Consider the following 9,010-nt stretch of genomic DNA (forward strand, 5'->3'; position numbering starts at 1 on the left):
AGGAAGTGCTAATAGACATGACCCAAGGAGTTAAAACCCTCCCTTAAGCTCAAAACATAAGAGAGAGGGGTGACTAAATTAACGTGGGTACACTCCTATAACGGGCTGCTGAAGAGGTGCTAGGAATAAAGAATGCTTTGAAGAATAGTTAATGAGTTTGGAAATGCTCACAACACAGGAGGCAGAATAAAATAGAAAGTGTAACTGTCACTATAGTTTGGTATTATGTTTCCTTAAAATATAAAAGGAAAAGGAGTGGGAGGAGATGTTGTAGGTTCTTGAGAAAGGATATGAGCTAATATCTGTGAATCCTCAAATTTGTAAATAGCATGAGGCTTCCACATGGTCGAATATATCCTAGGAATTTATATCTGAGTGTATCTATCACTGCAAAACAAATTGCTCCAAAACTTAGTGGCTTAACTGACAAATGTTTTACTATCTCAAAGTTTTTGTCGGGGAAAATCTGGGTACAGCTTAGATGGGGGCATCTGGTTCAGGATCTTCTTCCACAGGCTCTAAAATGTTGGCCAGGAAAAACGACAGCAAAAACAATAAAGTGGTGGCCAGAGCTGCGTCATAAGAAAGCTCAACTAGGGCAGGGAGGTCAGCTTCCAAGCTCACACACAAGGTTGTTGGCAGGCTTCAGTTCCTTGAGGACTGCTGGACCAGGGACCTCAGGTTCTTGTAGGCTATTGGCTGGAGAGATTAGTTCCTTGCCACATGGGCCTCCCCACAGGGCAGGTTGACATAGGAGGTGGCTTCCCTCAGAGCAAGAAATCTAGAGAGTGAGAAAAGATGAACAATACAGAAGCCATGACATTTCAGAAATAACACCTTGACACTTTTACTGTATTGTATCCCTAGCCCAGGCCTGAGAGAAGGGGATGATACAATGGCATAATAACCAGAAGAGGGGGATCATTGGGGAACATACATTGTAAAGGCTGCCTACCATCCTTGGTAAGAACCAGCACTTTCTTGGATCCCTTCTTTTTCCTTTTGTCACCAGCAGAGCAAATAGCTAGCTAGCTAGCTCTCTTTGGGGAGGTCATTTTTCAGAAGGAAACTATTTGACCCCTTAGTAGCAGTGGCAATACCTCTATCAATGATCTGGTGGGTTTGAGGTTGCAGCAAGGTCGTTGGCTAAACTCACAGCCCCAAGTTAGTCTTGCAGCAAGCACAATGCAGACACTTCCTCCTCCGAATGACCTTTGAAGTGACGCATGGACAGTCAGTGCTGAGATAGCAAGTATGTGCGGGCCAAGAGTCTTCTACGCTTTGAAAAGTAATCACTCACTGGAGGACTAAAGTTTAAACTCAATTTAAACTCTTTTAGCAAAAAAAAAAAAAAAAAAAAAAAAAAAACCTCTTTTAGCTTCTGAGATTCACCTCTGTACCCAGTTGAATGATGATTCCATAAAAGATATGTCCACCCAGGACCTATGAATGTGACCTTATTTGGAAAAAGGATCTTTGCAAATGTAATTAAGTTAAGGATCTTAAGATGAGATCATTGTGGATTATCCAGGTGGATCCTAAATTTAATGACCAATAAAAGGAGGTCATCAATAATGGGAAGAAAAGGTGCAAGAGGAGGCCTTGTGGAGACAGAGGTAGAGATTGGGGTTAGGAAGCCCTAAGCCAAGGAACATCTGGAACCACCAGAAGCTAGAAGAGGCAAAGAAGGCTTCTCCCTGTGGCCTTCCAAAGGAGTGGGGAAGCAGGGAGAACAGCAAGGAGGCTGTTGCAGCTGTCCATGTGAGTGATGGTGGTAGTCATGACCAAGGTGGTAGTGGGGAGGTGCTAAGGAGAGTATGCTTTGTAAATATAGCTGGTGGGACATGTTCATGGATTGGATTAGGGAAAAGGGAGTGAGGAAGGATGGTGCTGTGGTTGGGGGCCTGAGTAGTTGGTGGCTGCTAGTTCCAAAAAGCAAGAAATATTGGAAGAGGAGCTGTTTGGAGAGTGTAGGGACAAGATCAGTATCCCTGTCTTGGCAATGTTAAATTTGAGATGCCTATTTGTCATCCAACTAGATAGAAAAGAGTTTAGAGATCAGGGTAATGGTTGAGACTGGGTATATAAATTTAGAAGCCAGCAATGTAAAAATGGGTGAGTGGACAATGGAGACTCAACAAGGTGACCTCTGAGGATCCTTGCAGCTGTGACTCTATGAGGACTTCTTCTTATGCCCCCAGACTCTCTCACCCTGGCATACCTTCCCTCATCACTCTGGCATGCCCAGAATCTGCCTCCCATCTTTTTACTTTAGATGCTTTTTCCTCTAGGAAGCCTCCTGTGATCTTCCAAAGTAAAAATGACCCCCTTTTACTCAGGTTCTTTATCACACCCATCTATCATTTTCTTTCTTGCATGACTGAGCCTTCCTATCTTTTATCTCCCTCGATGGCAGCAACCAGTCTGGCACATCATGAATTCTTTTTCTTTCTTTCCTTTTTTCTTTCTTTCTTTCTTTCTTTCTTTCTTTCTTTCTTTCTTTCTTTCTTTCTTTCTTTCTTTCTTTCTTCTTTCTTTTTCTTTCTTCTTTGATTTTATCTATTTATTCATGACAGACACACAGAGAGAGCCAGAGACACAGGCAGAGGGAAAAACAGGCTCCCAGCAGGGAGCCCAATGCGGGATTCTATCCCAGGACCCCAGGATCATGATCTGAGCCAAAGGCAGACACTCAACCACTGAGCCACCCAGGTGCCCCTACTTTTTTTCTTTTTAAAAGATTTTATTTTTAAGTAATCTTTACACCTCACATGGGGTTAAAGCTCATAATCCCAAGATCAAAAGTTGCATGCTGAGCCAGCCAGGCACCCCAACATCATGAGTATTTTAAATGGCCCATGCATTGGGAGGCAGTAAAGCATGATAGTTATTGGAGCTTGAGCTCCAACACCACACAGGATGGAATTCATGTCCCAGCTCCACTACTTCCTGGCTTAACTTCTTCAGGCCTCAGTTTCTCAACTGAAAAATGTACCACATTCCACCCAGTGTATATATGTATGTGTGTATACATATCCATATATACATGCATATGTAATATATATAATGGAAAGGCATATGTTCATCTAAAGCTATGAGCAAGAATGTTTCTATCAGCAATATGCATAGTGGCAGAAAACTGGAAACAACTCAAATGCCCTTCAGCAGTAGAATGAATAAATTGCAGAATGTTTTACACAGGGTAATGCTATATTGCAACAAGGGTAAATACACTACAGCTATCTAGAAGGATATGAAAAAACTTCACAAACATAATGTTGGCCTATAGAAGACAGACACAAAAGAGAAGGCAATTTGTATGATCCACTTATATAAATTTCAAAAGTAGGAAAAAAGTAATCTATGCTGTTAAAAGTCAAGGTTGGGGCCACCTAGGTGGCTCAGTGGTTGAGCGTCTGCCTTTGGCTTAGGTCATGATCCTGAGGGATCGAGTTCCAAATCAGGCTCCTTGCAGGGAGCCTGCTACTCCCTCTGCCTGTGTCTCTGCCTCTCCTGTGTGTCTCTTATGAATAAATAAATAAAATCTAAAAAAAAAAAAAAGTCGAGGCAGTGGTTACAATGGGAGGACAGCACCTAGAAGGAGAGATGAAGGGCCTTCTTGGGTGCTAATAATGTTCTATTTCTTGATCTTCATTTTGGTTCACTGTATGAAATACATTCACTGTATGTATCATTAAGCTGTATGTTTATGATCTGTGCTCTTCTTCATTATGTCTGGTAGACATCAGTAAAAAGAAGCTGAATATAAGGGATCCCTGGGTGGCGCAGCGGTTTGGAGCCTGCCTTTGGCCCCGGGGCGTGATCCTGGAGACCCAGGATCGAGTCCCACGTCGGGCTCCCGGTGCAATGGAGCCTGCTTCTCCCTCTGCCTGTGTCTCTGCCTCTCTCTCTCTCTGTGTGACTATCAAAAATAAATAAAAATTAAAAAAAGAAGCTGAATATAAGGAGCATATCACAGTCTCTGGCACTTATTAAGTGCTCAATAAATGCTAGTTATCACAAATGAATGAATGAAATAACCCATGCCTTGCCTTCCAGTGAAATCTATTAGCAATCAGAACCATGGACAGATCAGAGTCTGCTCTCAAGGAAAGCTGAAGGGAAAGAAAATTGATCTTAGGTCAACTACAAAGGACTGGAAGCAGGAGAGAATCTGAGACCTTTCCTCTTGGATTAGTGCATCAGTGCCTTCTGGGTGGGGGGCATCTTACAATGCAGAAAGGAGACTATTCTTAGGGGACTGTGGGTATCTGTGTGTGTGCTCATGCAGAATTTTGTTCCATTTTTAAAGGTCTGCAGCCTCCTGCTTTTCTAAGCCAGTGAATACTGAAATCTCCCTAGAAAAGACATTCCTGGATCTAGCATATCCAACGGCTTGGTCAGACTCTGCAGGCTTTGCTCACTGTCATGGGCTTGTGTTTACCTGGTTAGGGGAGACAGGGAAGAGACCCCAGGCAGGGTAAACATAACTTATGACAGAAGATCTTCTCTCAGTCATGCGTAGGCTCTAGGAAGAAAGGCACATTTTGTTATCAATTTAATGAGCTGCTTCATTTGATAGTGAGTTCTCTGTCACTAGGAATATCCACACAAAGGCTGCACAACTACCTATCAGGATATTGCAAGGAGGACACCTGCAAAATGAAAAACTTACATAGGTGACTGCCAAACCTAAAATTCTGTTATTTAATTCAACACGATATTTCCTTGAAGGCATGAATTGTTTCTCTATGCATTGCACTCTCCGCCCCCTGTCAATACTTTTCTTTTTTCCTAAGAATTAAAATATTTCATGCTAAAAAAAAATATTTCATGCTTAGTAGGAACTTTGAAAATTGTGTGTGTGTGTGGTGGTGGGGGGGGATTATCCATACTGTTGAATACTACTCAGCAATAAAAAGGAATGACTACAGATACACCTGATAACTTTGATGGGTCTCGAGATCATGATGCAGAGTGAAAAAAGCCAATCTCAAAAAGCCACATACTGCATGATTCCACTTATGTAACATTCTCAAAATGATGAAATTATAGAGATGGAGCACAGATTAGTGATTGCAAAGGGTTAGGGATGGTGGTGGAGATGAATGTGGCTATAAAGGGTTGCATCTTTGAGGATGGAACAATTCTGTACCTTGCATGTGATAATTACATGAATTTACACATCTGATAAAATTATTCTGAATCACACACACAATTTATAGCAATGACATTTTTCTAGTTTTAATATGGTACTAGGTCACGTAAGATGTAATCATTGAGGACAAAGGATGAAATGTATAGGACTTCTTTATACTACCTTTGCAACTTCTTGTGAATCTATAATTATTTATAAAAATAAATAATATAAAACTAATTAATAAAAACAAGGTTTTAGAGCATAGCAAAGCCCACGTTAACATTTTAGCATATTTACTACAAATTATTTTCTTCACACAGTTAGGATCATATTGCATATAAATTTTGTATCATGAAATGTTTTCTTAATAGAATAGCGTAGGCATTTCTTACGTCATTAGCTACTCCACAATGCAATTGCTGTAATAGTTATGGCTATCAATTGGAAAAATGCACAAATGAACTGTAGTGTATTCATACAATAGCATATCATTTAGGGATTAAAAGGAACAAACTGCACTGATATGAATAAAGCTCAAAAATATGCTGAGTGGAAGAAGCTTTATGCAAAATAGTATACACTATATGCTTTCATTTATATAAAGTTCTAAAATAAGCAAACAATTTATGATAGATAAAAATTAGGATAGTGGTAACTTCCAGGGGTGGTGGTGGTGGTGGAAGTGAGGGCAGGGATTGACTGGGAAGGGGCATGAGGGAGTTTTCTGGTGTGTTGGTAGTATTCCATATCTTGATAGGGATTTGGGTTACATAGGTGTATGCATTTGTTAAAATGTAGCAAATGTACACTTAAGATTTAGACATTTCATTTTATGTAAATTTTATTTCAAAAGAAAAAACTCATAAATCAATATGATTCCTATTTAATGAAGTACATGATAAAGTATTTATGGGAAGAATACCAATATCTGTAGTTTCTTTGAAATTCTCAAAAAAGAATGGCTTGATAGATGGCCGAAGGATGGGTAGATGAAAGGGTATGAGATGAAGCAAGTAGAGTTAAATAAGAATGATAGTCCAGAAAGGTAGGTGTACAACTTTTCTATATGTTTGAAGATTGTCATAATAAGCATATATTTTAATTTAGACAAAACCCACTTAGAATCCTTGGTACAGGAGCATCTGGGTGGCTCAGTGGTTGATCGTTTGCCTTTGGCTCAGGTCATGATTCCGGGGTCCTGGGATCGAGTCTCTTATCAGGCTCCCTGCAGGGACCCTGCTTCTCCCTCTACCTATATCTCTGCCTCTCTCTGTGTGTGTCTCTCATGAATAAATAAATAAAATCTTAAAAAAAAAAAAAGAAGAATTCTTGGTACAAATACAGAATGCTGCCCAGCCCCCAGCAATGTGACGCCCTGGACTGGCCTGGGACCTAGTGTCTAGATTAGGTTCTCTGGAGAATTCTTGGCACACTTGAGCATCTAAGGGCTCAGTCACCCAGCTAGGTCCAAACACAAAGCCTTTCCAAGGATAAGTCTTCTAAAGGGCTCTCTCCAGAGTCTCTCTCACCTCCTTTTTTTTTTAATATTTTATTTATTTATTCATGAGAGATACAGAGAGAGAGGCAGAGACATAGGGAGAAGCAGGCTCCATGCAGGAAGCCTGATGTGGAACTCAATCCAGGGACTCCAGGATCACTTCCTGGGCTGAAGGCAGCCGTGCTTAACCGCTGAGCTACCCAGGGGTCCCTCTCTCTCACCTCCTTGCTGGAGTTCTCTGTTTCTGTCTTGTGGTAGCCACAACTGGCAGAAATCAACTCTCTTTACTAAATCCACAAAGGCCTCCAAGGTCTAAGCTGAGCCTAGAAAGATTCTCTTATTTTGGGGTGAGGGGCTGAGGGGGATGAAACATTTTAATCTGATGGTAGCACATAATACTGAACAGGGAGCACTCCCAGTTACCCTCCTGTTTATAAGGAAGTTCTCAAAAATAACTGGATTTGTTAGAGCCTGGCCCCCTGCCCATAAGAGGGAAAGGGAACAGAGTAGGCAAAGCACTAAGGTCTGCTCTCTCATCACTCATAGAACCAGTTCTGTGCACAGTTCTTCTAATCCACCAACTCTTCAGGCCGAAACCATAAGCCAATCTCCTTTTCTGCACTCTACACGGAATTGTTGCCGTGGGTAATGTTCTTGACAACTTGGATGCAGAAGTCCCCAGGGATGGTCCCAGGCTTGGAGTACGAAGGGGTGGTCTGCCTGAGCATCACTTGGCCTGTCTTCAACACATTCAGCCCCTCCCAGGCCATGGCACCCACAGACTCTGACTGCAAGTACTTTACCAGGATGGCAGAGAATGAATGGTCCTTCAAGTCGGTGTTCTTTGAGAAGGTCTTTCGAAGCCTGAATTAATTTCATAGCAATGAGGAATAATCCCTTTTGCTTAAAATGCTTGATGATCTCTCCAAAGAGGCTGCACTGGACTCTATCAGTCTTGATGGCAATGAAGGTGCATTCACTGTTGGCCATGGACCTCGAGATAGACAGCCCACCAGCTGCTTGGGTTGCAATTCCATCTAGGGCTGCTGGCACTGGAGGAGCCAGGAAGGATTCTGAGGCCTCTTTGAGCAGACCTAGCCCAACGCATTGCATCCCTGAGCTCTACAAGGCTCACGCTTGAGTAGTCTCACGGTTTTACAGCCTTGCAGAGAACCTAGACAACCAAAACGCAAAGCAGAAAAAACCAGCCGATCAAATGAGTTTCCCTTAGGAAACCTCCCTGCTCCTACCCCCTAGGACTGCCTCTCTGCACTAGTCAGTTTTCCTGTGGCCCTGCCAGGCCAGACTCTGGCCTCCAGCCTTCCCCAGCTGAGGGTTGAAGACGTCACCTGGCTCTGGTAATTGACTTGGGAAGCCCAAAGAGCCCAAAGGGAGGTGGCAGGAGCTCAGGGGAGGGGAAGCCCCAGGTGCTGCAGGAAGTGGAGCTGTTAATTAAGCAGCTTCTTCCCACCCAGGAAGAGGGAGATGGGGAGCTGCCAGAGGCCCAGGAAGCAGGTCTCTTAAAGGGGACAAGACCCCTTTCTGAACCTATTAGGAAGAGCCATGATATATCCCAGGCTTCTTCACAGGTCACACTCGGGATTTGTCCTGTCCTCTGGAGCTCACTGGTGAACTACTCAGTGGGAGAGAAGACTGTTAAGGAACCCATGTGACCCCCTGGGAGAAAAGGAACAGGAGAGGGCACTGTAATGCCCAGCTCCAGCTCTAAGGGATGGAACAGAGTCAAGACTAAGGAAATCCTGTGAAGGGATCCTCTGAAAGGTCAGGTGGTCAGACAACTGTGATAAACAGCAGCGATGAGGGCCCCATGACAATGCCTGGCTTAGGGCGTGGCTATGAGAAGCACGTGAATTGTAACCACAACCACATCAAAGGTTCTCTGAGTGTGGTCCTCTCCAGCAGCATCATGATCACCTGGGAACTTACTTTGCTTGTTCAACATGCAAATTTTTAGGCCCCTGAAATTTAGAGACTAAGCTTAGCAATCCACAAGCCCACTAGGTGATTCTGACACATGCTCAAATTTGAGAAGCACTAGTATAATCTGACAGATTCTGGAGCTGGGCTGCCCAGAAAACTTCCTCCATTCACAAATTCATTCACATTCATCAGGTATTTATTAGCACCTTCTATGTGTTGCCCCGTGTCAAGTGTCATGAGGAGCCCAAAGTGGGACAAATTATAGTCCCACCCTCCAGGCCGACTGATTAGTAAGTACAAAGTGGGCAAAGAGCCCTAGGAAGGAGCCAATCTTTCTGGTTAGGGGGATTGGAGAGGACTTCCCAGAGGAGGTGGACTTTGAGATGTGCCTTGAAGGATGAGTTAGCAAAATAGAAAAGGAAGGCACTTCT

At 42.9% G+C, this 9,010-nt stretch overlaps 1 pseudogene; it reads right to left on the reverse strand.

Moving 5' to 3' along the window:
- Positions 1-5,690: 5,690 nt before the first annotated feature.
- Positions 5,691-7,806, reverse strand: LOC112659480 (nucleoside diphosphate kinase A-like; annotated as a pseudogene).
- Positions 7,807-9,010: the final 1,204 nt, after the last annotated feature.

The sequence above is a fragment of the Canis lupus genome, chromosome 18, assembly GCF_003254725.2.
Source record: "Canis lupus dingo isolate Sandy chromosome 18, ASM325472v2, whole genome shotgun sequence".
NCBI lineage: Eukaryota > Metazoa > Chordata > Mammalia > Carnivora > Canidae > Canis > Canis lupus.